Source organism: Lolium rigidum, chromosome 4, assembly GCF_022539505.1.
Source record: "Lolium rigidum isolate FL_2022 chromosome 4, APGP_CSIRO_Lrig_0.1, whole genome shotgun sequence".
NCBI classification, from domain to species: Eukaryota; Viridiplantae; Streptophyta; class Magnoliopsida; order Poales; family Poaceae; genus Lolium; species Lolium rigidum.
In genome coordinates, this window is record NC_061511.1 from 186972268 (window position 1) to 186999162 (window position 26895).

Sequence of the window (26895 nt, forward strand, 5' to 3'; positions counted from 1 at the left end):
TAGATCGTAGGTTTTGTTTGTTAGGGTTTGGTTTTGGCGGCGGCGGCTACGGAAGCGGCGGCGGCGAGATGTCTTGGGCTTTTTGTGTAGGACGTGTATAGGCGGCGACAGCAGATGATCTGCAGTGGCGGCAAGGCTTGATGTAGCGGCGGCGGCGGCTGATCTTCAGCGGCGGCGGCGGCGGTGTCTTGGCAGCTAGGTCATGGAAGAGGTGGCTCTGATACCATGAGAAAAGTGTTTGAGGGAACCGTACTTGGATCTCGTACGGATTGCGTGTTATATAGAGGTATAGGGGTACATGATTTTCGTATCCAATACACATCTATGTATGGTATACGTATTACAACTCTAACACCTCCATCTCCCTCCACCGGTACCGACCGACCGATGACGGAACTAATTTGCTCGGTCCATACTCGGTACCCATCAACGCAGATCATCGAGCAAGCGGCGCCGGCGACGGCGCCCGGGGCGCAGGGATGCGCGGCGGCGACTGAGGCGGAGGCGCTGGGCCTGCGCGGAGCAGCTCTGGACCTGGTGCTCATGGGGGTGGTACAGGCGGTGCTCGCCGCGGCGGCCGACGTGGCCGTAGCGGGATCGCTCCGCAGGCTGGGCCGGTGCGTCGCCGCCCTAGCGCACCTCATCGGGGTACTCAACGCCGGCCTCCTCTGCTACGTCGTCAACCGGGCTGCGGTCGTCACCATGGGGAACTGCGCCGTCAACCTCGTCGTCGACTACGTCCTCGTCGCTGTGTCCTACGCCGCGCTGTTCGGCGTTAGCCTCGCCGTCACATTCTGCTGATTCAAGCGAGAAGAAGCTACGTACGGACTGCAGTACTTCACTGGCTGCCACTGATCCCCTCTACATTAGTTAGCTAGCTTAGCTCGCCGCACCTATCTATCTTCCACTACCTAGCTAGCACTACAACGTGGATCGATCGATCTTGGTGAATAATTAGCATAATTTACAGGTAGGACTGTTAAGGAGCGAGCCTGTGCGCGTGAAATGTAAAGATCGGCCTAGCTATTTGTTCCGTCTGAATGTGTTTACCCTGTTCCGAGATTGTCCCTTGTCGATTTCCTTCAGTATAGAACTGCACCGTTAAACGAGGTTTCTATTTAACGAGTGTGCGTGTTTACATCGATTGGCCCTGCGCAAGGGCTGAAAATCTTAATCCGAACAAGGTAGTACTGCGTGATCTGCGCCTGCTCAAGATCAGCAAGACCCGGTTTCAATGTTTTTTGTTGTTTTATCTTCGATCTTCTACACTACTTAAAAAGGAGGAACATGTTCCCTATTCTGCCTACCTCCCACTACGATCAACCTTTCGTCGTCTCCCGTTCCGCCCCGCTCGCGCACAAATGGGCCAAGCCCAGTCTCGCGTGACTTCCTCCAAGAAAACGGCAAACCCTGGCGCTCATCCCCCTCCAAAGAGCTTGGGTCGGCCTCCTGACGGCGCCTCCTACCGCAAACCCTCTCGAGCTGAAGATCTGCCGTCGCCCACCGCCGCCGACTCCTACCGCACGCACCTCGCCGTCGACGGCCATTGGCTCCGTTGGATTCCCCCAACGTCCCATGTATCCACCGCGCACCCGCTGTCCGCGTCTGCCCCTGGCTCTGGTTCAATTTACGGTAGGATGGTTTGGTCTGGTCTGGTTGCTGGGGTGGGACGGAGGCCTGATTTTGATCCTTCTCTACAGCATCCAGATACGATGAAGGTGGGGCTCGCCATGGAAGCGGTCGCGGAAGGCTGCTGGACAGAAGGCGCCGCTGTGCCTCATGGGGATCAAGGTCTGAATCCAACTATTATTCCTCGCAGTATTCTAATAGTAACCTGATCATTATGCATATGTTATCGATCTAGCAATTAGTTGTTTGGTGTGATTGTTGTTCGTGAGGTGCTAATAGGAGTTTCAGGATAAGTAAAACCACATCTTGGACGGGAGCCAACAGTGGATTCACGATGGGATTTTCTTTGACTCCTCCAAGTGATCAGGGTGGGAGCCAACAGTGGATTCACGATGGGATTTTCTTTGACTCCTCCAAGTGATCAGGGTGGGAGATTTCGGTGGATTTGTTTGCTGCGACTTTATGGGGGGTGGTCGCTTCAAGGATCAGGTACCTGATGCTTGACATGTTGCTTGGAGAATAGGGGTCCGGTGTTCAACACCACCTTCAGCCCTCTGTCCCAGATGCTCATCGCACGCCCATCCACTTTGGAAGGTCAGTCGACCATTAATATCCCTTCTGGATTCTGACCATTGTTATTATTTGGTCTGATTGCTGTTTGTGAAATACAGCAGGTAGAAATGAGCTCGATTAGTGTTGATTTGATGTTGATTTTGCAGCACGCTGGAGTCAGTATGTGTGATCATGTGGCTCTACCTTGTTTATCTGGTTGCATGTATACTCACATGCGAAATATTAGGTGTCACTCAAGTTGAGGAATTGAAGGAGGCTTGAAAGAATGCACATGGTTGGAAATTTATATTCCTTTTGATTTCATAAACTGGTTCAGTTTTCTGTCAGACTCAGTACTATGTCGTTGGTTTCATGAACTGAAAAGTCCATAGTTGATAACTGGTTCATAAACTGAAAGTCCCAAACGGCTGAGTTTGATTTGTAAAGATACACAGGCTGGCGGCGCTAGGCGCGGGGATGGGGAGGCCGAGAGGGAGCGAGAAAAAGGGGGTCTGACGAAAACAACACTGTTATCGGCGGTGGTGGCCGCAGCAAGGCACGGCTATTTCCTGTGTATCTTTATAATGTACAAGTCTCGTTTTTGTTCTGCCTGCAAGGTGTTGGGAAATCCATGCTTTGTGCTGGAAGGAACGCTCTATTAACTTTTTACTACATTTTTATGTTGGCTAAAAATCCATTCACGTCTTTGATCTACATATGTCTATTAGATTTTGAGAACATAAGAAATGATCTACTAAGTAAGTTGGCAGATGAGTACTTAAGCTCATGTAAGGATTTTGAGGTCTTTGTCTCGTTACTGAAGGTTAAAATTGTGGAGTTGAAGACGAAGATGGATAGCTTGTTGAATGCTATCAGCTTAAGTGCATGGAAGTATACTAGGAGCATCAGAGAGTCATCGGTGACCGGAAGAGTATCATGCCTAAGGTTACATTGAAGCAATAACCATATATTTAGCGCGTGAACTCTTTGAGAACTATTATTGAACATGTAGATTGGCTTGAATTTGACTTGCTGGTAATTCAATTATTAAACAACTTAGGAAACACCCAGATATTCTAAGTGGTCTGTGCTATCATCTACCAACATAAGGTATGCTAAAACGCTGCTGGCCAACCACCTCAATTGTCTTCGCCTTGTGTTAGCATGTCAGAAAAGCTAAAATACGCCGGTCCAAATTGTGTTCTCTTCGCCTTGTTTTCCAGTGAAATTTTCACTATTAAAAGGTGTATTTGTTTTTATGTCATCCACATCTCTGATAATTTGCATGTCCATTAGGTTTATACATGTGAAGTGAGCAAGAACTTGCAGCCCAGTTCTGTTGTAATAATTGCGCTGAGGCTGGACATGATAATCTGTATTAGAGCTAATGGAGTTTCCGTGAATGAACATTGTGGAACATGCAGTTTTAACTTTCATGATGCTGACATATTAATAGACGGGGTGAAAGGTTCTTTAGCAAGATAAGAGACATATGAGTATATGAAAGTGCAGGTTATGGTCATGATGGTTGTCTGGATGGCATGAATGGAAGTTGCATGGCCTGCAAAGAGTTTGGTAGAGAACAAGGTGGACATTCCCTGAATGAACCTTCTGCCTGCCTTGTTGAGAACATATGGTTTTGCTTGAACTATATGTGCCAAACTTGGATGAGGTTACACATTGCCATGTAAGATCTTTTTTGTGATCAGTCAGCCATATAGCTAATTGCAAGTTTTATCAGAGTATGTCCAGTCATAATTGCAAGCTAGCGAGTGTCTAGATACATCTAAATTTTAACAAATTTGTGACATCCTTTTACGGAGAGTGGTAGTACTATGGGTTATTTTAGCATGACTTCTGAACTAAAGATAGACTACAGCCAGTCGAGAGCCAATATTTGCGGCTGAATTTGAGAACTTATGGAGCTTTACTATTTGACATGTTTCTCATCTTCCGAACAATAAAGCAGTGCACCTGAAATTAGTTTCAGGGGGCATTCAATGTTCTGATCTGCAACTTCTGTTTTTCCCATGTAATATTTACCTTGAATGGTATTTAAGTTTATCGCTGATTACCTTAACAAAGTTTCTATTTCTTTCTGAGGCAGGTTTCATATAGTTAAATATCTGTGGCAGGTGGTGATGCAGAATTTGCACCAAGCGTACGTCGATGAATTTTTTACAAGTTTTCTTAGTTAGCCTGCTAATAATAATAGGAGCAATTGCAAAGATGGTATCTATAGGTATAGTAGAGTTTGAATATTGTGTGCCTTTCTTTCAACTGGTTCCGATTTTTCTTTCGTGTAATTACAAACAGAAATAGCTGACTTTGTTGTACGAATTTTCAGGTGAAATAGTGCGAGTATCGAGAAGAGTATGCATCTAATCATCTGGGGCGAGACCTTAATCTTAAGTACCACAAATGTCCGATTTATGCAATGAACGATGCTGAAATGTGATGCGTTACTAATAGCCAAGTTGATTAGCCTGAATCAGACTCTTGAAGCTGTCTCCTAGGAGGGATCCTTTCCCCTCATCAGCGTCTAACATTTTCTTGGGGAATTCAAGTGAAGTCAGTACAAGCTACTGAAATACTCTCAGATGAGTAGTTGGACACGTTAGAAGCAAATGAAGATGCAAGCCCTGGCTGTCACGTGTCAGCAAATGATGTGACTTATTAGACAGTATTTACTACTAAGTACTATAAATCTATAATATACAATTATAGGTTGATGATTTGCTCTTTTGGAATAACAATCTCTCAACCTGAACTGTTTTTTGACATGCCTATCTTTCTATGTACTAATAGGTTGATTTGCTCTTCTGGAATAACGATCACTCAACCTGAGTTCTTTACCACCGGATAGTACAATCTATTGGTCCCTTTCTATGTCCGTGTTTACAGTAAGTGGCATTTGGTGTGTTTCACTGATTCCAGCTGAGCACTTGATCAAAACAAGATTGACAGTTGTTGGTGTTGTGCTGATACTTCCAGACAATTATTATTTACCACATTATACTTGGAAAAGTGATGCATGACAAGCTAACTACAGGTACGTTGTAGTTTGTTCGGTAGCATGTGTCTTCAGAGCATATAAATCTGATTAGCAGAATGTGTTTTCTAATTCCATGTCTTCAGAGCTAAGTCCCCGCGTTCTCATTTTGGTTGCTTCCACTTTTCAATATTTGGTTATTGTTGATTTCCGTCTACCTTGCACCTTTGGACATAATAACAATACATATTTCTATCTTCATGGTAAAGCTCATCTTATGGTGATATCTACATGAAAAATTTATGAAGGATGAAGCATGGAATTGATCGAAAATTCAATTCGACTCCCCGGTGCATATGCTCCCTCTACGGAAACATTATATTTCGAATTTTTTCATGTAAACATTGATGTGAAATTTTTTGAATTTTTTTACATGTAAATCTCCATAATATATGTACGTTCATCAAGTTTCGCGATGAACCAATATTTTTATGGTCTATGTAAAAAGGATAAAATTTATCTTCTGAAAAGCTATATTTCTAGCTATGAATTTTGTTGTTTTTACTCACGCCACACGATAAGTCCGTTTTTCATGAAACGACTTTGTGGGCGCGTATAAAAGGTTAGTAGAGGTCTATGTAGGACAATTGGGCACACACATATGCATGCCTAATATTTTTTCTGCAAGTCAGAGATGTCCTCTTTATATGGTTAGGACCGCAGTTGTCAGATTGACACAAATTTGACTTTTTAACATACTATTTTGCTTGCTGCCTTACTGACTTTTTTTTTCATATATCTGATTTCTTAAACAGGCATGATGGGCTCTGTTTTCTTTTGAACAAAGTTGCAAACATTGTCTAGCTTCAAGGCTGACAAGGATCCTGGAGAAGTACCAGGGACAGGTAATGGCGGCAGCGATGGAGAGAAGGAGGTGGGGAGAAGGCGCTCGTCGAGGCTAGCGGCTGGAAGGTGGGGGATTGGGCAGTCCGGTCGCTGGTAGTGGGGAGGTAAGGAAAGGATTCTTGACCAAAGAGAAATGGAGGGAGGTAGAAAGTGGAAAGGTCGAGAGTTGGGAGGCATGCGAGAGGCACTAATAGAGTAATAGGGTGGTCGTGTTCCAGTTTGGGTGAGTTTCTTTTATCTTTTCGCAGTCTCATGACCCAAGAAAAGTTTCATGTTAATTAAGGCTTGAAAAGAAAGTTTGGTTATACATATATGTGGTTGCAAAATTATGGCATTGTGGCTACAAAAAATTACGGCTTCTCGATATGTATCAGTATCCTAAATGCATTTGAATAATCGTTGCTAGAAAATTATGGCTTCTCGAAATGCATTTGAATTCAATGTCAAACTACGTGGTTGTCAGAACCAAAAGATATCATGAAAACGTGGCAAGATATTTTTACTATAACTATAGAAGTGATGAGGAAGGAGCACATGTCTTTATCAAGTGCAAGGAGATTAACCTGGTGTGTGGAGAAGCATGGACTGGAGCATGTTCAACATAAAAGATCACCTTGATAGATGCTAATATGGCACTACATATTGTATGGGAAATAAATATTTGAGCAATTGAGGATTCAACTAATGACAGAATAGTACCCATGTAGGAGATATTTCTTTCTCGATTGAATATGTTGGTCATAGAGCTTCATGTCATTTTATATACGTGCATTGAGAAATAAATTTTGAGACCCGTGACAACGCACGGGCATTTGTACTAGTCTTTGTAAAAGTTTCCTCATCACTTTATATCGGTTTGTCCGTTTGGTTTTATTTATAAAAACAAACGAAAGGGTGCTCCAAGAAAGATCAACAAGACCCATCCTCTAGCATTCTGGAGGGACTGCAGCACAGAAGGAGCACCGCACCGTCTGTGCCAATAAAACTATGCAAGGTTCCAAGCTATCTTTAATTTTCCCCTCAACAGAGCCCATGTCAATTGGTTGCCATGTTGTGTGAAGTTGCTCTGTTCGGAATAACAAGTATTAATAGGAAAACATATTATTGCATCAACTTCATTTAATCATGTGCTAAGACACTTAATTCACCAACCAATATGAGTACATTAGGAACATTATTTGACGTTCACCCACAGGTAAAGGAAATACCGGTCACTTTCTCAGTAGGTGTGGTTTCCTCTTCTAGAAACTCAACGAGAGGACAAACTTTTATTTTTTGGTCACTTCATAAAATTCAAACAATTATTACGAGTTTTCAAATTTTTGATAACTTTGAAACTTTTAGAAATCTGATTTTCGAAATTTCAGATTTGTAAGATTACAAAGTTTTGAAATTTTAAATTTAGAGCTTTATGAGATGTTAATCCGAACAAGGTAGTAATCGGTGATGGAAACTTTTGTTAATCCCCCGGGGGGGTCGCATTGTTGCATCTTCCACCTAGGTGGAGTGCCGAATGTGTAGGTGACAACGGTGGTGTGAGGGCCCACCATAAGCCTTGTATGTTTAGCCCGTTCTCCTCCACATATTTTCACTTCGGCATGGCCTTTTCACTCACCCATCTCACGCAAAAAGATTTCAGACCGCCATGATTCTCCCGTCCTATTGTCGTGCCATGACACCCTCTGACTCCGGCAAATCTCCCGCGCCGCCACAACGCTACCGACACCTAGCGCCGCCATAACCTCCTCCCTAGCGCGTCGCCCCACCTCCTCCCATGCATCGCGAATGGTGGTGGCGCCCCGTGCCCCCACGTGGATTTTGGTGATGGTTCATCATGTGCCCACCTACATGCAATACAACCGCACGGGTGTGTGGTTAGCTTTTCTGAGGGTGTGTGCATCAATGGTGCGGCAATGCTGCGACATGGGTGCTCCATCTCGCTCGTGATTCCACGGCGAGCAAGATATAAGGTTTGTAGCAATTATTTTCTTTTTTGATGCAAATCCACAATGCTATTGTAGCACAAATCATATTAGAATGATGCAATTTTCTTTCCCTGTGTGCAAATAATTAGAAGATTTTTGTAGCAGATTTTTCCCTCTTCTGATGCAAATCCACAAATATATTTATAGCAATTTTCTCATTCTTACTCTTATGACGCAAATTTGCTTTCGTGAGGTGCAAATCCTAAGAAGTTTTTGTAGCAGAATTATCCTCTTTTTGATGCAAATCTACATATTATTTGCAGCATGTATTCTAAGTCTTTTATTTCAAGGATTGACCGCATGATGCTTCAAAATGTGCTACACCACGTGACGGACGGTGCTACGAGGCATGACCAGCGATGCGACAAAAGTATCCCGGCAATGCTTTAAGAGGTTGCAGCGGTGCTCCGAAGGAAAGGCCGGTGGCACCATTGCCGGCGGTGCTGCAAAAGTATCCCGGTGACAATACAAGAGGTTGTGGCGGCAATGCGAAGGAAAGGTCAGCGGCGCCATTGACGGTGTTGGTGCAAGCTCCTTCTGCCGGTGACAATAGAGCTTCTAGGTGCGTGGGAAACGTGTGGGAGACGAATAAGAAGCAACATACTTTTTCCTTCGTTTTTCTAGTAACGATCAGGGAAGTGGGGTCCACCCACGTGAGGTGGCGGAAGTGGAGCTTTGCACGTGCCTGCTGAAGACATTAACGAACCGGGTCCCATGATCGGACGGCTGGCGATCGAGGAGGGGGTCGGGGATTTAATCCCCCGGGGGACACTTAGCGGTGATATGGTCCTGCTCAAGATCAACAAGACCCACATCCTCTAGAATTTTGCAGAGGAGCCAGGAGCACCACACGGCTCCTGTGTGATAATGAAGCTATCCAAGGGTCCAAGATATCTTTAATTTTTGGCACATAAAAGGTGGAGTAGTACCAAGCCAGGCTCTGGGCTAAGGCCAGCTCAGACCGCCACCCTCATATGGACATTTCACATCCGTTGCGGTCCTCAGAGGCCAACAATGAGGCTCAAAGACTACCTCAAAGACTACCTCAAATGTACCGCGCCCATGGACTTGCCCATTCTGGAGAAAACCCAGTCCAAATTTAGAACGGGTTTGCGGTTGCATAGACATGCCACAAGTCCACGGTGCACGAATATTTGTCCAACTAGTCAAAAAGCCAACCACACACTCTCCCCAGCTCCCACCCATGTCACACCCCTCCATTTTCGCCTCGTTGTTCAGTGAAAAATACATGATGCATTGTGTTGTTTAGTAAAAAATTAGATGATGCATTGTGTTACTTACATTAGTTTGTTTTTTCTAATACATTGTGTAGTTTATGAAATTTCGATGATAAATTTTGATGTTAACTTACATGATGTATTTTGTTGTTTAGTCAAATTAGGTGATGCATTGTGAGGTTTACATAATTTTATGATATCTTGTGCTATTTGCGTAATCCTACTAGCTTTAGTCGAAGAACACCCACAATAATCAACAAGATGGCTAGAGATGTAGCCTCTCAGATTCTTGGCAGGCTTCCTCCCCATCCAACCGGCTTAGTTACTGCATCAGGTACATGAAGGCAATGTATGAGAAGTACTCCCTCCGTTCTTTTTTAATTGACTCGGATTTAGTACAAACTTGTACTAAATTCGAGTCAATTAAAAAAGAACGGAGGGAGTAATTATTTTAGAAACTAACCGTATTAGACAAAAGAGGCAATACGTTGCTAGGATTTTTAACAACAACTCCGAGGACAATTTATCGATTCAGCTCAGGGCATGATCTTTAACCAACCATCTATAAAAAGTTGGCAATCTCGCCTCAGTGCACAAGTTCCAAATTCTATGTCCTGGGATGCAGCAATGGTATGGAGCTACTCTATTCTGCAATAAAAAAAAGAACATATATTAGTTTGTGATATACAATCAGGCAAGTTCTCACATCGATACAAGAACCACCAATTTGGATGTTTGGCAGAATTAAAAGCGGGGCAATTCCCTATTCGAGAAACAACACTCGACGTTTAGACATTGTTGCAGATTATTCACATCTTCAAGTTTAGATTAAAAAAAAAACTATAAGTAACAAAAACACAAACTCATATGTACTCATCAGAATCAGGAGAATGAGAGTATTTAGCTCAATGTGCTCTGATGCTGGCAGAGATTGACCATAGTCCGGCAACTCTCATCGGAGATATTTTGTACAGGTCAACGAAGTTCAGATATATCATTGTGCTTGAAAATGTGAAGAAGTCTCTGGAATATATTGAGTGCCCTCATGAGACGCATGATATATTTTCGGGCTTAATCTTCACATCTTCAAGGGTCATAATGGAGATTTTCCACTTGCGGTTATAAGAGACTCCACTTTACAAATTTGGGCCAGTACAAGATCATCAAGAGCCGATCATAAGTCATGGACGCGTCATATAAATTTTCAAATTGATATTTTCCTTGCCCTTGACACATCATTTTCATATCATGGGAAACATACAATAAGGGTACTCCGTGTATTTGAGAACATAGATCTGTTGGTTGTACATGTGAAAGAGGGAGTATTCCAATTAGTTATGAGCAATTGGCAGTGGAGAATGTGTAATTCTGCTAAACGTTGGTGCACTTTACATCCCTACTCACTAAGACCGGGTTAGTCATTCATATGTAAAATTTGTATTCATGCACCATCAAGGACACAAAAGGAACAAGATGTCAGATACTCGTCTAATTCAGTGGGCAATATCCAAAAAACAAAAAGAAGGCGCATATGAATGAGCAAGGTTCTATACATGTAATGGTGCTTATCTAATTTATCTATGACATTGTTCGCATAAAAAGTTATGTGTGCCATGTTAACACTATATATATGTCACATAGTTAAAAGAAAGTACACAAAAAATGTGCATCTAGAAAGCTCGAAATAAAGTCTGGTAAGGTTGAATTATACAATTGTATTTTCACGAACCCAAAATTACACAAGTCTCGCAAAAAATTCCAAAAACCATGCAAACCCGTTAATTCAAATCCCACTCGCGGACTAGTTCATTTTCACATGTGTCATTTTCCAAGTCTTGCAATGATGCCTAGTTCATTTTGTTTAGCTTCTTCAAATACCACTTCCGGATTAGTACAAAAAATGAACTAGACTCAAACTGTCCAAGTCACCAAACCTTGTAAATACAGGGAAATAGATAATACACAAGGAAATAAACAAGCTAAAACATGGTGAAATAACATAAGGTATGCTTTTTATGACTGAAAGGAAACATTGGACGAGAAAATAAACAAGCTCACAAATCGTTTCATTGACACGTTCCGTGTGCATATTTCTTTTTAAGGTGAAAGGTAGACAGGCAAGTGCACCAACTAACGCGGGGCTGATTTACCATTCGGCCTTTCTAATACGTGTCATTTTGATTTGGGCCTGGCATATTCTAACACTAGTCGACATGCCAAGTCCCAAAACCAACCTTTGTTTTTTTACTTCACACCACCGAACCTTCCCTTGCTCCATGTTTTAATGGACGAACTGAAATACGAACCAAAACTGGGAAAGTTTGGTCGAATTTGTGTTTCCTTTTATTGAAGGCTAATCTAGACATGAGATCATACTTGTCATTAGGGTTACAAACCTTGGTGAATTACACAAACAGTGCTTACAATGCCTAACGACTAATGATCATCAAACTCAGAGAGCAATTACACAAACATAAAAAAACTGCCATCACATTCGCCTGCTTCTTCAGATTGATAATTTGTCTTAAGTTCCAGCTTCTTCAGTTCTAATTTCGGTTCCGCATCCCCAATAGTAGCAACAATTTAAGACCCTGATTTCTCCACCCCCGACTAAACATTGCGCTTCCCGGACGCGCCACCCTTCAAAACCATTGTGCCCTCCATTCGAATTATCTCAGTATACTCATCCATCCACTCAAAATGCCAGCATTTCTTCAGTCTGGAATAAAAAAGGTGAACCCTAAATCCCAAATCCCAAATCCAAGGAGAAATCAAGAAATTGGTAGAGAGAAAAACGAGAAATTGCTTATGGAGATCAGATCTTACCTTCCACGACTCTGGCTTGTTGTCGCATTTCGCAAATTCGCTCTTGTAGTTGCCATTATCTTCCTTCAAAGTCACCAATAATCTCTTCAGCGACGCGATGCGTGGGCAGTCAAGGCATCTAGTGATAACCCCCAAGTGCGGGAGATCATCGTAGTACAATTCGATAAAAGTATTTGATTGTCGAATCCACGAGGAGGTGAAGGTAAACTATATGTTCTCTAAAGCCCTATAACCCACTTATATGGCCTTCTATGCAAATTTAGGATCTATAATGTGTTTGTGTGTGTGAAGAGGTTTCTACTATAAAACTATACGTGCTGAAATTAAAATGCAAGAAGTAAAACTAATGCAACAAATAAATTAATATGAAGTGAAGTAAAAGGAAGTAACTCAAGGGAGTAATTGTTCAAGAAAATTGCTATTTAATTTGTGTGGTTGGCATAATTAGTGAATCTCAAAGATAGCCTTTTTGTGTTTCTTCTAGAGAGGAGCGATAGATAAGTGTAGCCATAAACATGAGCAATTTACACCACTAGTGGTTGATCCCAAGGTCAATTAAGAACAAACAAAGGAATTAGTAAGACATAAAATCTAACCACCGTTGTATGTTTAAAGGTCCCCATAGTTATACCCCTGTTGATTAACCATGAATTAGTACAACATGAATCCAAAAATTGGGACATGGTTTTTGTCAAGCTCCATCTGTCCCTCCTCCTATCGTCATGCAACAGTGATAACCTCATTCATTTCCCAACATATGTGTGCACTCATATATCAGTACAAAAGATTATCATAGAATATAACAAATACTTATATGCAACCATCACAAATTATCTCACAATTTCCATGAACAAGTCACTCAAACAAAGACATGAAGACACAAAAAACAAATATAGAAATCTCGGCAACAAAAACAGAAACAAATATTGTCAGAAACAGATACTGACCGAATACAGTGAGAACACAGAGTGATGCAGATATCAGCCAAAACCAAGAGAACCCTTGAATCATGCAAAAAAATCTTAAGCATTCAAAGAAGCCAATAAAGTTGTTCCCTAATTTTACCGTGGTCTTTGATTTACAATGAAATAGGGGAAGCTCAAACCTTGGAACCCTCCTTAAATGCATGAAGAGATTACATGTCGCCAATTTTGGGAAGAGCTGCTTTGAAAGTTCGGCTTGACAAGGTCAGGTGATGAACATGTGGGATAGGGCATGCACATCAAACCTAAAACGAAAATTCCATATTAGCCGGAAACAAAAAATTCCGTTTCCGTGTCCGTTCCACCGGAAAACATTGTTCCATTTTTATTTCCGTTTCCGCAAACAAAGTTCTGTTTCTGTTTTGCAAAATTTTGTTTCCATTTCCGTTTTTTCACGGGAAAAAATGAAAATTGTCCTCTCCACTTTCATCCCTACGCGCTGGGGTGGATAAGCAATGTGTCCCGCTCGGCTCACATAATTCAAATTGCTAACGTTGTTTCTTGCACTTAATTAAGACCCGTGCCAGACCATAGCTATTTATGCCATCGGAAATGTCGTGCGAGAGCTATTAGTGCGAACGATGTTGCTCTCCATACTATACGACATAAAAACGTCGCACTTAGCTCCCCGTTAGAACGCGGGAATTCAAAAACGTAGGAATATATAGTAAAAATGCAGGAAATGAGATGTCATGGTTGGATTCCACTTACTCACACAGAGGCAATGACGACGTACGGAAATATCGTGCGTCGTCACGTCGATGACACACCAATGTGTTTTCTAAATGTGTGCAACCTGTAGTTTCGTGGTGGGTGCTGCGCGTTCTTTAGCGAGCTCTTTTGGCCCTAGACTCGATAATACATATATACACGGCCCCATCTACCTACACTGCGCGCTCAAGAAGGGCATGTAGATGCATGTCCATGTGTTTGTGTGCTGAGCTTCACACCCATTTTTGCACATCCAACTGCAAAGTAATTAAGCTTCACATTGCCATTGCTTGTCCAGCCCCGCCGGCCAAATCCTCCCTCTCCCTGCGAGCTGCGAGTCTCGAGAGGAACCATTGCTAATTCCACCGCCCCCCGATCCGGCGAGAAGAGGAAGGGGAAGACAGGACACGATGCATCCAGGTGCAGTTGCTGTTGGAGCAGCAGGTGGTGCGGTGATGGATGTGCGCGCGGTCGCGAGGGCCGGAATCATACTCGGCTTCGCGATGGCCGCCATAGCTCTCGTCGCCGCCACCATCAACCCAAGCGACTTCCACGCCCAGGTACTTCTACAAACTCCACTCATCCTCAATCTCCCTCCGCCCGGCACCGACAGATCGACGGTACTAATTGGCCCCGTCGTCGGCACAAATTAATGCATGCAGATCATCGAGCATGCGGCGCCGCCACCGGCGCCGGCGTCCGGAGCGCAGCAGTGCGCGGCGACGGAGGCACAAGTGCTGGGCCTGCGTGGGTTAGCGCTGGATGTGGTGCTCATCGGGGTGGTGCAGGCGGTGTTCTCTGCGGCGGCCGACGTTGCCGTAGCGGGATCGCGCCGCAACCTGGGCGGCTGCCTCGCCGTCATAGCGCACTTCATCGGCTTCATCAACGCCTGGTTCCTGTGGGACGTCGTCAAGGCTGCGGCGGTCGTCGCCGTTGGCCACTGCGCCGGCGAGCACCTCGCCTACCTCGTCATCTGCTTCGTCCTCATCGCCGTGTCCTACGCCGTGCTGCTCGGCGTCAGCCTCGCCGTCACATGCTGCTCGTAGGACCGAAGCTACACACTGTACTGGCAGCCACTGATCCCCTCTAGCATCCTTGATGCATCTATCTTCTTCTGCCTAGCAAGAGCTACTCCGGGGACGGTGCATCAATCGATCTTAGTGAATGATTAGTATACTACGGTAGATAAGAATATTAAGGCGCCTGTAATGTAAGATCTGGCTAGCTACTTGTTCTCTCTGAAATGTGTTTATTACACCCTTCATATGCGTTTGTGGCTCTTTCCTTATTTAGTAACCCAACTTCTCTCAGTTTCATGTTGATTGCTTCAGTAGAACTGTGGCGGTTTAAATGAGTTTTTGTACCCTAGCTAGCTAGTGGTGTGTATCTTTAAATTGATTGGTCATTGGCAATGGCCGAGATTGCTTAATCCGAACAAGGAATGGAGGTGCTGGTCGCTCAAGATGAGCAAGACCCACATCCTGTAGCATTCTGCTGCAGCAGGAGCACCACCCAAGGTATTAAGAAACTTGTAACCATGGACGATGAGGGTCGGTGTCCATGACAGTATCCAAAGTTCCAAACCCATTTCTACGATGCACTACAAAAAATCTTTTCTACAAAGGGGCTGGGGCGCTTGGGTTGAGCTGTCCTTTATCAAAGAAAGAAAAAAAAAAGTTGGCATCAACCACTTGTATCAGCATTCAGCAACCACTAGGAGTGCCACCCGCCAAAGGAATTGCCAGCGACTTTCTGACAAGGTTTCTTTTCCTATTCTAGAAACTCGATGAATGCTCAAACTTTCCTTTTTGATAAATTTCAGTGAAATGCACCACCAACTTTTAGAAAATCCAACCCATCATTCTGAATTTTAAATTATCATAAACTTGAAATTATCAAACTTCCATAACTTTAAGGACTTTTACTTGAAGAGGTTCAATTTTATAAATACATAGCTTTGAAATTTTGAAATTTGGAACATTAGGGAATTTAGAAATTCAAATTTTTTGAAGTTTAGAATTTGATGATATCAGGAAAAAAGTCAAACGTTAGAGAGAAGAGAGAAGTAAGACAGTGTGTGTGTTCTCACGTGGAGATGTTCACCAATTTATCCTCGTGTGCATAGGGAAGCACAGCCGTGGGACAAAGCAGATGAATGTGTCATTGTCAATCACCAAAGTTCTTTATGCTAGTTTAAGTAGCAAATATTTATGTAACAACAAGACGAGAGATACATGCTCCCAGCAATTCCTTATGTTAGCAGCATGTCTAAGTCTTTTTTTTTCCTTTATGGTGGGTGCAAAAAATTATTGTTACTTTTCCGTTTTTACATAATTGGTTCTTGTTCCATTTTCTTTGTATAATCGGAGAAACTAAAGGAACACACAAAAAAGGCATTGGTGATTTTATGGAAGATGATAGAAATATAAATTTCTGATATGCTATTGAATCCATATCTGAAAGAAATTTCTGCTGGTACAATCACTTGAAAATATCACAAATAGGTGTCCTTTTGGAGACATCTTTAATCGAAGTTTTGAAATCTTAGCATGAGTATTGTTTCAAATATTTAGAATGAGAACTTGTAAATCATGTGTACTCCGTAGATTTTCTTTGAAAGTATTTTCAGAATTTAATATTATTAATGTGCTTTATAATATATTATAGTAGAAATTAGTGGTCAAAGTTTATATTTGGCTTCTGCTTCTGACACCTACTCCCCCAAGCTCAAACGTATCGAGGGCTCAGGTCGTTTCGTACGCCTTCGCAGTTAAAGTTATAAAAGGGGTATGGAATTGGAGAGATCTTTCGAGTTTTAGGTGAATGGTTAAATCTTCAAGGTTTTAGTTTTGATCATAGTTTTACCATGCAGTGCATGTTACACGGAAAGAAATTAAGATTGTACTCACACGGTCGCACCGTACGAGAGAGAGATGGAGATGGAGACGACAAGCACAAAGATGAGCCGGGTTTCCAAATGTGTGCAACCTTCACTTTCGTGCGGGGTGTAGCAAGAGAGCTCTTTTTAGACTGCAAATTAATTTGGACTTGAGAATACAGACATGAGCAGTTGGCACCTGCGCGCTGAAGTGGGGCATGCATATGCATGTGATGTGCTTGTGTTTGTAGGTGTTGAGCTGCACTCACATTTCTGTGCATCGATCCATTGCCAAAGGTGGTATACGCGCTTCAGTCGAGAAGGGGAAGAGGAGCAGATCAAGGAGGATGCATCCGGCCGGCGCGGCTGCAGATGGTGCTGTGAGGGGCGTGCGCGCGGTGGCGAGGGCCAACATCATCCTCGGCTTGGCGATGGCCGCCATTGCCCTCGTCGCCGCCACCATGTTCAACCCCGGCGACTTCCACGAACAGGTACGCCACGTACCGTTACGAACTCAAATCCTCCACCTCCCTCCGCCGGTTTTTACCGGCCAATCGACGGTACTAATTTAACCGGTCGATACCCATGAACGCAGAGCATGGAGCAAGCGGCGCCGGCGCCGTCGCCGGCGCCCGAGGCGCAGGGATGCAAGGCGGCAACAGAGGCGGAGGTGCTGGGCCTGCGCGGGGCGGCTCTGAATCTGGTGCTCATGGGGGTGGTGCAGGCGGTGCTTGCCGCTGCGGCCGACGTGGCCGTAACGGGATCACTCGTCAGGCTGGGCCGGTGCCTCGCCGCCCTAGCGCACGTCATCGGCGCCATCAACGTCGGCTTCCTCTGCTACGTCGTCAACCGGGCTGCGGTCGTCACCATGGGGAACTGCGCCGTCAACCTCGTCTTCGACTACGTCCTCGTCGCTGTGTCCTACGCCGCGCTGCTCGGCGTCAGCCTCACCGTCACATTCTTCTGATTCAAGTCAAGAAGCTACGAACGCACTGCAGTACTCTACACTGGCTGCCACTGATGCCCTCTGCCTAAGCTACCCAGCTTACTGGCTGCATCTATCTTCCTCTACCTAGCTAGCACTACTACGTGGATCGATCCATCTTGGTGAATAGTAGTACAGTATAATTTCCAGGTAGGATTATCAAGGAGCGTGCCTCCGCGAGTGAAATGTAAGATCTGGCTAGCTATTTATTATGTCTGAATGGATGTGTTTACCCTGTTCCGAGATTGTCTCTTGTCGGTTTCCGTCAGTACATAGAACTGTGGACGTTTATACGAGGTTTTGTATTCTTCAAGGAAGATCAGGAAGACCCATCCTCTAGCATTCTGCATGACTGTAGCACAGAAGGAGCACCGCACGGTTTCTGTTTGTCAATAAAACTATCCAAGGTTCCTCAAAAAAAAAAAAACTATCCAAGGTTCCAAGCTATATTTAATTTTCCCATCAACAGCGCCCATGTCAATTGGTTGCCATGTTGAGTGAAGTTGCTGCGTTTGAAATAACAAGTACTAATAGGGAAATATATTGTTGCATCAACTTCATTTAATCATGTGCTAAGACACTTAGTTCAGCAACCAATAGGAGTAGTTTATTAGGAACATTATTTGACGTCCACCCGTAGATGAAGGAAATATCGGTCACTTTCTGGCAAGATGGGTTTTCCTCTTCTAGAAAGTCAAACGAGAGGCCAAACTTTTATCTTTCTGTCACTTTCGTCAATTTCAGAAAATCCAAACAAATCTGAATTTTAAAATTTCATATTTTGATAACTTTGGAACTTTCAAAAATCCGATTTTAGAAATTTCACGTATCTAAGATTACAAAGTTTGGAAATTGAAAAGCCATCTTTATTTTTTCTGCGCAGAATAGGTAGAGTAGTGCCAAACCAGTGCCAAACCAGGCTTTGCTGATTCCCCTTTAGTTTCGGTTGTCTTGTGAACCAGTACTAAAGATCATCCACGTGGTTGTGCATGGGCGCTCGGGGTGGAGGGGTTACCAACCGGGACTAAAGTCCTCCACGCGCCAGGCGCCGGGGCGTGCCCGTTTCTTTGCCGCGGCAGAGAAAAGGGCCGTTTCTTTGTCTTCCATCATGCATGAAACCGAACCGCATCAGGTAGGTGTGATGGGTTGTCGAGGAAGAATAATCCTTCGTATTCTGACGTATTCTGACAGATAACACATGGACAATACATAAAACCTCCCCGTTTGTTTTCCTCAGCCACACGGATAAAAAAATCCGGGCCCGCAGTGAACTCGTTATGGCGTTGATCACCGTACATCCATTCCGGTCCATCTGCATTATATAATTAAGTGTATCAAAAACCATTACAGAATATCATGAATAATAAAGCGATGTACATCGACACATGCATTTTATCAATGACGGATAAAAGGATAAAATTGTTAACCTCGATCGACAAGGAAAAAAAGAGGAGAAAGCTTAAGTGTGGCTTGGGCACTTCATATCGTATTTATTTTGTGTGAACTCAAGTGGCATCATGCTTTTAGGCATTTCATCGACCACCTCTTGTGCATGAGAAGGAAAAGCAAAGAAACATACACCTCTTGTGCTAAGAAGTGAAAATAGGTAAGTGTGTGGCTCACAAGTTTGGGCATAACACTTGTATATATAGGGCTGGACCTTTAGTCCCAGTTGGAGATACCATGTAAGGGTATATTGCCCCTATGTGTGGTTTTGGTAATTAATGACAACCCCTATGGACTAGTGTTTTCATTGAGTTTATATGAAGGAATACTCCATAGGTACTAGTTGTACTCCATGTGTTGGATTCAAGTATGGATGCCATGAAGATAAAGGTATACCTTGTGTATTGGCATCAAGATCATCGATACAAGGTTGAGTTGGGCAAGTTCAAGATGAGCATCTTGAGTGGATCACATGCTTGAAGCTTGCCGTCCATTTGGTGATAATGGACATGTTAAGATGTGCATCAATGGAGCTCTCCCATCATAGTGTATGGGGAGCATTTGTGAGTCTTCACAAAGCAACATTGATCAAGTGAGGCATTCCGGCTTGTGTAGAGTTTGAAGAGTTATCATCAAGATCAAGCAGGATGCGCAAGGCAAAGGTATGACCTTGATAGGTTTTCCTTTTACCGGTCTCAAGGTGGTTGATGGGAGACCGGATTATAGGATAGATAGCCGCACTATTAAGAGGGGCTTTCGGTTGGGTAACTTGATCACATCGTCTTAGGGAGCTCAACCCTTTGCATACTTTGCATATCCTTATTGCTTCTTGGTGTTTCTATGTGTAAGGTTCTTGATCTTGTTGCTAGCTTTACAACAAGCCCAAGTTCATCGAAAACGGAGTTCGCATGCATCTTCTATTGCGTTTTCGAGGTTGGGTGATTTTACCTGGTTATTCATGATATAAGGTTCTACCTTTTATATTCATGATAAAATTCCCTCCTACAGATTCTTGAGTTTGCACTTTCTATAGGATAGCATTTGTTGTTATCTTCCAAACAAAATTGGTTTCATTCGAATCGGTGTTCGAGAGCACTAGTTATTAAAGGAAAAGGAAAAAGGAGAAAAGAAGAAAAAGAAGAAAAAGAAAAGAGGGGCAGCCGGCTGGGCGACCGGTCAGCCGGGCCGCACGCCGGCCCACCCGGCCAGCCAACCGGCCTGCCGCCTCACCCGGCCCAGCGCCCGGCGCCCGCCGGCCTGCTCGGCTCCCCGCCTGGCCGGGCCGGGCCTCACTCGCCCCGCGCCAGCCTAGCTCCTCCCGCGCGGCCTTGCGCTATCCGCCGCCCGTGAGCAGCGCGCGCCCCGCCCGGCTGCTGGTCCGGCTGGGCCGGATCCCAGACCGGCCTGTCCGGCCACATATCCGGTCAGCCGGTCGCCAGGCCGGCTGGGGCGACTTTCTGCCAGTTTTTCCTTTGCTTTTTTCATGTTTTTTCCCCAACGGTTCTATTTCCCCCTTAGCTATAAATAGGCTTCTTCCACCTTGAGCTTGGGCAGTTCTTCCCCTTTCTTCACCTCCATTGTTGCTCTTGTAAGAACTTGCTCTCCCCATTGATTCTTCCATAATTCTTGCTAATTCTTGAGGGATCTAAGAGAGGAGATCTAGATCTACCCTTCCACCAATCCATTTCTTCTCTAAGTGAGGGAAACTCTTGGGATCTAGATCTTGGAGTCTTTTGTTGACTTTCCCCATTGTTCTTCCTCTCCAATCTCATCTTAGCATTTGTTGCTTGCGTGGGATTTGAGAGTGAAGTATTTGAACACCTCTAGTGTTCTTGCTTTGCATCATTGCATAGTGTTGAGCTCTCCACCACGATTAGTTCGAGTGAGAGACCGTGAGCTTGTTACTCTTGGAGGGAAACCTCCTAGTTCGCTTGGTGGTTGGTGCTCCGGTGATCTCTTCAAGAAGATTGTGAAGAGGCCCGGGCTTCTCCTTCATGGAGCTTGTGAAGTGGTTGTGGAGCTTGCCATCTCCGGAGCGGAGGAAAAGCTAACCATAAGGAAAGGGCCATTATCCTTCGTGGGTGTGGTTCGGAGAATAGGGTGAGCCTTCATGGCGCGGGGAATCCTTCGTGGGACCTCCACTCCTCCAAACGTGACATACCTTCTTGCAAAGGAAGGGAACACGGGAATACATCCTCGTCTCCGCGTGCCTCGGTTATTTTTATACCCGAGCTCTCTTTCCTTGTGATAGCCATCGTGCTTGAAGTACATATATCTTGCTAACATTTGTGCTACATATATCTTGTGCCTATCTTGCTTAGCTCTAGTTGCTTTTGTTACACTTAGTTGATCTTAGCATATTTAGGGTTTGTGCTTGTAAACTAAACGATAGTTTAATTCCGCATTCTTACAAGACAAATCCGCAAGAGTTTGTAATTGCCTATTCACCCCCTCTAGGCGACATCTCGATCTTTCAATTGGTATCGAGCAAGGTCTCTCCTTGTTTTAGGCTTCACCGCCTTGAGAGTAAAGATGTCGGCTAGTATAGTGCACAATGACACAATTATATTTGTTGGCACAAATTATCTTTTGTGGCGAAATTGCTTGCTTTGCAATCTTCGGACCTTGTGTCCAAACATTGAGCAATTTCTAGATGTAGGTTTTTCTCCTCCGATGGATCCTCAAAATCTATCTTTAGAGGATGAGAAAAACTTACATCTTGAAGCTCTAGTATCTAATGAGCTTTTATTCTCCTTGAGACCCGATTTTCGTAGGTTCTTGATATATATAAAGCGAAAATCGTCTCATGAGATGTGGATCAAGCTTAAGGAAATGTTTGGTGGATCCACTTCTCAATTGGTCGGTGGTGACTCCGAGGAGCTCTCTTCCCCTTCACATCATGAAGAGCTCCAAGTTGCTTCCACCTCCGGTCGTGATGAGTTATCACCTTCTTCCACTTCACCAACGTGTAGCAAGACACGAGGTAATGATATGGTGAGTGGTGAGGAAAATTGCAATGTTGATATTGTGCTCAATAGTGATGATTCTTCATCTCTATCCCATTGCAATGCTTCCTCTTTGGACTTAAACATATCTAGCGTTGAAAATAATCTACATGCTTGTGTTGATAGTCCTTGCATATCATGTGTAAATTGCTTACATAGATCTCATGATGATATGCTTACCTTGTCTTGTTCCCATAATCAAAATGCTTCTATTTCCTCTAGTTGGTTGTTGACTAACAATGTAGAGAAAACCGAACACTCTATGGATCAAGACACGATTTCAAATGAGGATTCAAGAATATCTTCATCTTCATTCTCCGGTTTGCACATGTGCCATATGGCAAAAGGATCAAAGATATCTCCTATTTTGACTCCTAACACATCCTCTAACGATGAGAATGATGAAGAATATAATACCTTGGTGCATAATATGGCAATGGTATATGCTTCTCTTCATGGTAATAAAGAAGCTCGTGCTAATCTTGAACACTCTATGGATACCTTGAATAAATATAGGAAAACCATAGTGGAGTTGGAGTCCCATGTTGAAAATGGGGAAATGAGATTCACTCTCCTCAATCATGAGCTAAAAGATGAGAAGCATACTAATTTTATGCTTACACAAAAAATTGAATCCTATATGCATGAAAATGAGAAAACTATTATTGATGCTTGTGATACTAACTCTAATTCTTGTGAAGCATCTACCTTAAAGGATAATGTTGAGCTAAGGGCTCAACTTGAGTTGATAACTAGCAATTATAGGGAATTGGAAGAAAGTCATAAAAAGCTCTCAAGCTCACATGATGATCTTCTAATTTCCTATGATGCGCTAAATTTAGCTCATGAGGCAAGTATCACTAAAGTAGTATCTTGTGAGCCTCATGTGGACATTAGCACAACCTCAACTCAAAATGCTATTTTGCCATGTGCTAGTCCTAGTAGTCCATCTAGTCAAACTAGTGATACACCTTGTGTTGGATTACTTGCTTTGCCTCGTTGCTCTAACAATGAAGCTTCTACTTCCTCTAGTACTTGTATTTCCACTAACCATGTAGAGAAAATTAAAGAACTTGAAGCCCAAGTCCTTTCTTTGAAGAAAGACTTGGAAAAGCGTCATGAAGGGAAATCCGCACTTGACAAGATGCTAAGTGTGCAACAATCCCCCAATGACAAGAGTGGACTTGGATTCAACTCCAATAACAAGAACAAGTCCAAGAGCAAGAGCAACAAGAAGAAGGGCCAAGACAAAGTCAAGGATCCGGCCAAGTTGGTTTGCTTCAAGTGCAAGGTTGAAGGGCATCATGTTAGATCATGCCCATTGAAGAAGAAGAAGCACTTGAGTGAGAAACAACAAGGGAAACGGCCACAAGGTCAAGGTCAAGCTCATGCTCGACCTCAAGTTGAAGATAGGCCACTTCCCAAGAAGAATCAAGATATTGTTCCCCACGAGAAGAAATCAATAAAGAAGAGAAAGGGGAACACTTGCTACTTATGTCGTGAGAAGGGGCACTTTGCTTCTTCTTGCTTAGGTGGTACCTTATCTAACCCTATAATTGTTGATGATGATTATTCTCTAGGGAAGGATAAGGATGGAAATGTGTTTGCCAAGTTTGTTGGAACTCAAAGTGGTTTCAAGAAAAGAACCATTTGGGTTGCCAAGCCTATTGTGACTAACCTCTTAGGACCCAACTTGGTTGGGGACCAACAATCTCAAACTTGATCAATAGGTACAATTGGAGGTCATTGGAGACTTGGCTACTTCATGAAGAATTAAGGGATCTTCATATATTATATTTTGACCAAGCCAAGTCGTATGGATTATCATTTATATCTTATATCCAATGTTCCTCTTTCCGGTAACTTATACTTCAACTCATCATATCTATTGTAAGTTACTTGCCCCTTTGCATGTTTGGTTTTGTACCAAATATGTGTGTGTATGTGTTGTGTCTTACTTACCTATCTTGTGTATTCAAGTATGTTTGTTTGACTCATCATATACTTGTGTATTTTTGTGAGCCTAATGCATCTTGATGAAATCTTATTTGGCTCTCTTTGAGTGATTAATGGAACATCCCATTTTGGGGGAGTGATATGCATTGTGCATCTCTTTTTCTTTAAAATTTGTGTATATGGGTATCACCACTTAGTATTGATATTGCAAGATTATCTAGTCACTATGTGGTGTGTCATACTCATGAGAAATTCAAATTCTAAATGTCCATTAATCATCTCTAGTCGAATTTCAATTGCCTCTTGATTAAGAAGAAATGTTTTATCACATTATGGGGGAGTAATATGTTTTGTACATATCACAAACCTAGGAAATGTGAACATATGAGGTTTTGCCACTTATAGTTGATACTCTTAATTATCTTGTTCCTAAGTGGCATGTTTTCCCAAACAAGCTCCACTTCTATTAAAAAGCTTTTATTGCTCATCTTATGGATTCTTGTTTGAGTAAGAAATTCTTGGTACGATTTTCCTCAAATACATATCTCTATACATTATTTGTGACACCGTTTGCTTCATGTTATTCTAATCATTGTCGTGCGTGATTGTTTGACTAGTTGAAGCTATCAAGAATCTTGATCCATGCATAGTGCTTAATTCTATATACTTATCCTATGCATTTTAATTGTGAAATTGATCCTTACTATCCTTGTTAATATACCACCGGAAGTTAATTCCAATATTCTCATTGTCTTTGACAATTGATAACCTTGTATGTGGTTGATTTTATGGATCACCTTCACCTTGGATTGCCTCGTATTGCTTTATTTTATTTCCAACAAATCCCTGTTGCTCCCATGTGTCTTCCTTGTCCTTTTGAAAAATCTTTTGATAAATTCTCTTGACTCATATCAAGTGTTTATTTTGGAAGACAAACCTTTTCTTTACGGTACATTGTGTCATTGTGAAAAGTGTAGAGGGTTTGGTTTATTTGTTCGAACCTTGCTCTTTTGGGAGTTTTTCTATCTCATTCCTTCTTCTATGCTTTATTTGTTGAATGAGATAAATCTTTGAGCATGTTTGCTTTATTTCATCCTTTATGCTCAATGGTTTCCTCTTAGTTCATTTGTTGAACTTTGTTGAACAAATCTTTTGTGATTTGCGTCTTTGATATATTTTGGACAATAAATTTTTTGGTCACATCTTTATGCCTTCTTCAATTCATTTGGTGTTTTGTCCAAAGTATATCTTTCTTGGATATTTAAAGTCTTTATGCGTGCTTATATGTAATTTGTTTATATTTGTAGCATGTTTGCTTTCTTTGATCCATTATATAGGGTATACTCCATCAAATCCTAAATGGCTAAGATGTGCATGAAATTCAAATTTCATCTAAATATGCACATATTTATATGGAGTGTGTCCTATATATTGTGGTTAGTCTAACCATGTTGGACCCAATGAGTTTGGGGACCAAGATGTACTTGAATGTTGTTTTAGGTACATTGGAGATGCAATGGAGGCTTGTCTCATCTATAAGGAAGGTGTTGTCACTGATACGTCTCCGACGTATCGATAATTTCTTATGTTCCATGCCACATTATTGATGATATCTACATGTTTTACGCACACTTTATGTCATATTCGTGCATTTTCTGGAACTAACCTATTAACAAGATGCCGAAGAGCCGGTTCTGTTTTCACGCTGTTTTTGGTTTCAGAAATCCTAGTAACGAAATATTCTCGGAATTGGACGAAATCAACGCCCGGGGTCCTATTTTGCCACGAAGCTTCCAGAAGACCGAAAGGGATACGAAGTGGGGCGACGAGGCGCCGCCACCATAGGGCCGCGTGGCCAGAGGGGGGCCCGCGCCGCCCTATGGTGTGGGCCCCTCGTCAGCCCTCCGACTCTGCCCTTCCGCCTACTTATAGCCTCCGTCGTGAAACCCCTGATATGAAGAACCACGATACGGAAAACCTTACTGAGACGCCGCCGCCGCCAATCCCATCTCGGGGGATTCTGGAGATCTCCTCCGGCACCCTGCCGGAGAGGGGATTCATCTCCCGGAGGACTCTTCGCCGCCATGGTCGCCTCCGGAGTGATGAGTGAGTAGTTCACCCCTGGACTATGGGTCCATAGCAGTAGCTAGATGGTTGTCTTCTCCTCTTTGTGCTTCATTGTTGGATCTTGTGAGCTACCTAACATGATCAAGATCATCTATCTGTAATACTATATGTTGTGTTTGTCGGGATCCGATGGATAGAGAATACCATGTTATGTTAATTATCAAGTTATTACCTATGTGTTGTTTATGATCTTGCATGCTCTCCGTTATTAGTAGAGGCTCTGGCCAAGTTTTTGCTCTTAACTCCAAGAGGGAGTATTTATGCTCGATAGTGGGTTCATGCCTACATTGATATCTGGGGGAGTGACAGAAACCCCTAAGGTTGTGTTGTTGCCACTAGGGATAAAACATTGATGCTATGTCTAAGGATGTAGTTGTTGATTACATTACGCACCATACTTAGTGCAATTGTCTGTTGCTTTGCAACTTAATACTGGAGGGGTTCGGATGATAACCTCGAAGGTGGACTTTTTAGGCATAGATGCAGCTTGGATGGCGGTCTATGTACTTTGTCGTAATGCCCAATTAAATCTCACTATATTTATCATGACATGTATGTGCATTGTTATGCCCTCTCTATTTGTCAATTGCCCGACCGTAATTTGTTCACCCAACATGCTTTTATCTTATGGGAGAGACACCTCTAGTGAACTCGTGGACCCCGGTCCATTCTTTTA

At 43.1% G+C, this 26895-nt stretch overlaps 1 long non-coding RNA gene across 5 annotated transcripts; it reads left to right on the top strand.

The window, feature by feature from the left end:
- Window positions 1-1540: 1540 nt before the first annotated feature.
- On the top strand, window positions 1541-6283 carry LOC124706654. 5 transcript variants are annotated; one of them, XR_007004516.1, is made up of 7 exons: window positions 1541-1632; window positions 1701-1997; window positions 2055-2223; window positions 2349-4423; window positions 4529-5084; window positions 5176-5233; window positions 5989-6283. It is a non-coding gene; the product is annotated as an uncharacterized LOC124706654 (long non-coding RNA). The 5 variants fall into 5 exon arrangements; XR_007004517.1 differs by having other exon boundaries at window positions 6021-6063; XR_007004513.1 differs by having other exon boundaries at window positions 4529-5233.
- Window positions 6284-26895: the final 20612 nt, after the last annotated feature.